This window comes from Diadema setosum, chromosome 7 (genome assembly GCF_964275005.1).
Source record: "Diadema setosum chromosome 7, eeDiaSeto1, whole genome shotgun sequence".
Classification (NCBI taxonomy): domain Eukaryota; kingdom Metazoa; phylum Echinodermata; class Echinoidea; order Diadematoida; family Diadematidae; genus Diadema; species Diadema setosum.
In genome coordinates, this window is record NC_092691.1 from 12275156 (window position 1) to 12281155 (window position 6000).

The window sequence follows — 6000 nt, forward strand, 5'->3', positions numbered from 1 at the left end:
ACATCCGCCACTATCCCCTTGAATTTGAATTTGAATTTGAATTTGAAAATTCATCATGCTAACGGCTGTGTACGTGTAATATCCATCCGTGAATTTGTCGGCACCAAACCACTTGTCGTTGATGGCGCCCTCTGACATTCTTGTTACCGTGGAGTATGGAACGCGCAAGTAACTGGAGTGTGTTGCATTACCATCATGGTGAAATGAGACGTACAAACCCCAGCAGGATTGGCACTCAGAAAAGAAAAATCAATTCAACAATGGTTGCCTTATTTGAGGTGTTGGTCATATCTGAATGTCGTCTTAATTCTGTAGTATTATTATATAAATTGACTGATTAAATTCGCTTGTTGCGACGTCTTCGTGAATGACTGACGATTAATCGAGGCACAAACCGAGGAACGTACATCATAGGATGATCGACCGGCCTTTGAAACGAAGCCTTGCACAACGCTCAATAACATCGCATCGTGAGTGGTTTGCTCGCATCCAGAAAAAAAAAAAACTTTGTCTGCGATCTATTGCGCATAAGTAATTATATTTGATAAAGCACTTTTGTTACTGATAATCGATGGTGTTCTCTTCTTGATGTTCAGTTTTCTTTCTTAGCAGCTGATGCGATTCATGTATTCTCTGATTCATATCCTGTAAAAAAAAAAAAAAAAAGAAGAAGAAAGGTGTGATGATTGGTTGATTATGTACAACAGATATGTCGGTACTGCAACGTTTTGAACTACATGGCACCAGGATCTTCGCATTTCCCCTAAAACATTATCCTATCTTTCATTCTATTGGGAGTCAATAACACTCAGCTCTCATTGTGGAATTTGCGTTATACGCATTCAAAATATAAAGAAACTCCCCCATCACGTCTGTGTACAGCGATGCACTTTGAAGGTTTGGCGTCACACTTTCTGCTCCAGTTTGTATAAGAAATGACAATGACATTACCGTCCTGTTTGTGTATTTGTCACGTGATATAGTTATAAAGTTCACACAAGTGGATTTTTTGTTTCTTTTCTTAATAAAATCTGTGCGCTTTTGAGAGCAGGTAGATGCATAAAATGGAATCAAATATATTTCTATCCGCTTTATTTCCCGACTGAATAGTTTGCAGTATTCGAGCGCTGTAAATTCGAACGGGTGTTGTTGGTAGTTCTAAGCTTAACTGACAGGCCCCATACTCAAAGCCTTCAGAATATCGCAGAGAGGGGGTATAATTTGGCTTTCATATGACTAGTAAGTGTGGGCATCAGCAATCTGTGGATAAAATTGATGTGGATTCAGTTTAAGTCATTACTTTAACCAGCACAACTGCTCCCATCAACACAATCTCTATCAGAAACAGTAGAGTGCAGATAAATGAGTTGTTTGGAAAAGTTGTCTCCTTGTGATTTCTTTTGTTTTCACATGAAATGAACATAGATATCTGAAACCTTACAGCGTAACCGTCAGAACGTTCCACCCAAGATATATTACACATGCGCATGACTATTAGGTAAATCGCAGGGACAGCATCAAATCCACAAAACAGAATGTCTTAACTGTCTTGAAAATACATTACCTTGTCATTACTACAAGCCGGTGAAAATGTGAGGGAAAAAAATGTTGCTAGTCTCAATTTAAATAAATCATTTTCACTATCCAAGTATAACGCTGTAAAAGACAAGGAAAGATAATGATCTGCTTTCTTTATTATCCAAGAGATATCGATTTCCCCATTTTAAGCTCGTAAACTTGCATGTTAGCGTGGAATGGCAATCGATTCCATGATATGAGCCTGAATGTTTGTTCATTCGTTTCTGGTTATGCCAGCAGCTTCACCATCATCTCATGAATATGAGAAAGAGAGAAAACCAAAACGAAATTAAAAACGCCATCGGGGAACAGAACCCAAGGCCTTCCTAAGGCATAAATGTAATATTTGAGTGAGCTTGGGAAATGGATATCTTTCGGAACGATTAAAATGATAAAAAAAAACAAACAAAAACAAACAAAAACAAAAACAGAGAAGTATTGGATGATAACGAATAGAGCAGAACCTTGCCTTGCAATCTGTATCAGCATATTCCATACATAAAAATAATACAGATGTATCCTACAGGACCGTGAAAATATTTGTTTATGTGTGTGTTTTTATAATACTTCCTCAAAGATTACTGCTCTCCCGGAATATGCAAAAATGCGTGACAGTTATCGTATGGAATCCAAGGGGGGGGGGGGATAAACTGAATTGTCAGCAACATCATTGACAGATAATATCTGTCATATGCATAATGCCAGTACGTAATGCCGGTCAAAATTATTTTGTTTTCTGAATCAATGCCAAATTATTTTTGAATGGGACTGAAATCCATCTTTTTACGTGACTAGAGACACGCAATACAGCTTATAGCCCACCAATATTGCTTAAAATACCAGGTGCAACGCTCGCCTTTTGATCCGCTGCGCCATCGGCGTCCGCCAATAAAACTGCGAGACGTCCTCAAGTGTCAAATCTATGGTAATTTGTCGTCAATAGCAAAACGCCGTGTAAGGTTTTATCCCACCTCCCTACTTAAACTGATGGGTAATAGTGACTTAACTGCTGTAACACCTTACTGTAACAGTTCGTCTGAAAACAGTGACTTCTTCGTATGTGCAAAACATGGTAACTCGATATTCATGGTGAATGTGAGCACTTTTTTTTTTTAATCTGGTGGTGATTAAAAAGAAATGTTGGCTTATCACAACCAAAAGTATCTAAAAGTATCCCCCCCCCCCCACATTTGGAATGTATTATTTGCATTGTTATCAGAAAGCATACGTCTCTTCTAAATGAAATACCAACGTAATATTTTGTGCGTATTTCGGTCTTGAATAATGTTCTGTTCCTATTGTTGTTTTTTTTTGTGTTTTTTGTGTTTTTTTTTACTATAACGACTGCAATTATTCATTTTATGTCGTTACTACTATCTTCTTAATTTCATATCAATAACTGCACTACCCTTCGGGTGTAAATGACTGATGCTGAATGGAAATGGGAATGAAAACAAAAGAAAAATATAGTAATAATGTATGCAGGATACACGGTGTGTTTTCTTTGTCCATGTTGTATAACAAAGTCTACACAAAAGTCTTTGGCCACGTCTGATTTTAGATTCATTTATGACGTGAAAAACCTAATGTAAAAATTCATTATCCCTCACTGAATTGATAAATCAATTGACGATTTTATTTCAGGATCTTATCACTCGATAGAGAAGCTTAAAAAACGACACATGTTTTTTTGTGGTTTTGTTGTTTGTGTTTTTGAAGAGGCACATGGATGGGTGAGGTCATTATTTTGTATTCATACCAGTGTTAAAATGCAACAAGCGGGACCTTTTTCTTCCACTTCTTTTTTTCTCTGTCTATCCCCCCCCCTCTCTCTCTCTCTCTCTCTCTTCTATGTTTTATCTGTCTATATGCCTATCTCACTATCTGTCTTTGTAAGTATTTTTTTCACGTTTTTTTAGTTAAAGTTAAATCACTTCATGGATTATTCTAGAAGGCTTGCCATTCTTTGGACGTCAAGCTGAATTGTGTTGATTATGAATGGTCGTTTTGTAATGTATTATACTGTGCAATTTCACTGGAAATTATATTTACACAAACAGTATTCTACACCATTATCCTCGTGGTCATTTTTCTTGATTCTGCGTATTGAAATACGTTTGTGGGACACGTACGTAAGGAGAAATCTGATTTGAGCAACATTGCAACGTGCTGCTGGGCCATGTGACCAGATGTACATTTTCGAATATAAACCATCAGTATGTTTGTTTCGAAACACGAGGATCTGTTGGTTGTAGTTGTAGTAGTAGGAAAACCTCACATGCAAAGCTTTGGTTGAAACCATCGATGGCCCTTCCGCAAGACCTTGTTTACACACTTTCATAATAATGTCGAAGTCTTTGCCTGTCATGCCTTCCTCCATATGATCTTGTCTTCATTTTCTTATTTTCATTATACTTTTTTTTTTTTGGAGGGGGGGGGGGCAAAGTCCCAACATGTCGGTCACAGTGCGACTAGCACGCCTGTCTGGAAGCGTTCACATCACTCGGTCGTCTGTTGAGTTTGGACGCTCCAGATGAAAACGTGTTTAGCTCCAGAGATGTAAACATTTTGCAAAATGCTAATGGAGCGAGCGAACATGTGCCAAATAACTGGGACAGTCCGTGAGATGAGAGGCAATGTGTCGGTGAATTCTGCAGGCACTGGCGGTACCCCATCACGACTCTTATGCGTCAGAAAGGGCTTTTAGGGGTATCTATGGAAACGGAGTGAAAAGCCACACCCACAATATGAACCGGAATTTTGAATCTCAATTTCACATGACCGGTATTCGGACAAGCTGCACTGCCGTACGATTCCGTACAAGTCATGTAACTGTACAACACCTTCGTGCTATAACCAGAAGCTATTCAAAGTTTTACTCGTTATGATTATGGTTCATTATAATTATTAGATAATTTTCCCACATCTATCTATCCATTCATCTCTTTACTTATAATGTATATAATACGCAGAGGAAGGGAGGGATACACGTACATACTATATCAAGAGAGACGTAGAAGAGAGACGTAGAGGGAGAGTGTGTGTGTGTGTGTGTGCGTGCGTTTGTGTATGGTAATTCATTAACCTTGATGACGTGAGCAGAGCAACAACTCCAGTATCATCAACTTGATAAGATTCCTGAAAACGATGGGGAGAGGGAAGATATCATTGACTTTTGACCCCTCCCCCGAGTAATCACAGAGCGACCCCCAAATCCGCAAAAATCATTGCTGCCCAAACATTAAATTCATTCCGCTTTCAGATTGTACTTGTCAAAGTACACCTTCAAGAGAACCCAGGATGTAAAAATAAAAGTCTAATCTTGTTCCCTGAGAGTCAGCGTAATTCTCCTCACCAATTGTTTGATTTCTGTTTTTCAAATATACAGAAAAAAAACAACAATGACATTCCATTTCTCCCTAGTTTTATTCAGGAGGTGATGATGATGCACTTGCATCGTCCTCATCAATCCTAATTATTGCGGTGAGTAATTTACCTAGGGCGTGGCTTTGGCGTTTGCTGAAGAACACTGAACACAATTGACGTCTTGTCCTTTTTCAATAGGATCATCTACTGCCATGTGTGTGTGTGTGTGTGTGTGTGTGTGTGTGTGTGTGTGTGTGTGTGTTTGTGTGTATGTGTGTGTGTGTGTATCGATGGTGATAAAAATAATAATCATTGTTATTGTTGTTATTATCATTATCAACATTATCATTATCATCATTATTATCATTATTCAGCCATATGAAAATGGCCCACTTGACGAATAACACAATAAGTGTGAAGAGGGAAGCAACGTTGAACACAAACAGAGTTGACGTATAGAACACAAATAGTATATGTAAATCCACATTGGTTTGGGGAAAACCATTTCAGTTTATCTACATTGACACTTACTCTTTCTTTATGAATTAAAATAAATCAGCGAAACAGATGTTATTATCTGCGTCTTGAGACCTTAATCATCAAGAAAATCATCACTCAATCATTAATGAGAACAGTTGTAACAGTTGTATTAGTAACACACTTAATTCTTCTTCGCCTCCTTCTTGTTCTTGTTCTTCTTATAGAGATTGAATATTTTTGGAGATAATGGGATTTTGTAAGTAATTTACAATCTCATACCCTTTCAGGTCACGACCTTAATTTAGTCGGATAATCAATTTCAAGACATTGTTATATGACGCAATTAATCTCCAAGCGCTTCTTCACACTTGCTCTGAAATAGCAACTGCATACCTTGAACGCTTCAGGTGAAATTCTTGACTTTGATAAGAGAATAAGACGCTAAATGAGACGTATAAGCTTCATTCTTCCTTCAAACAGACCGGCTTGGTTTATTTGTACGTTAAAAGGTGGAGAAACGGGAACAAAGTTCCAAGCTGGTGTTGAAATTGCACTTGACCATCGCTTTCCCCTATT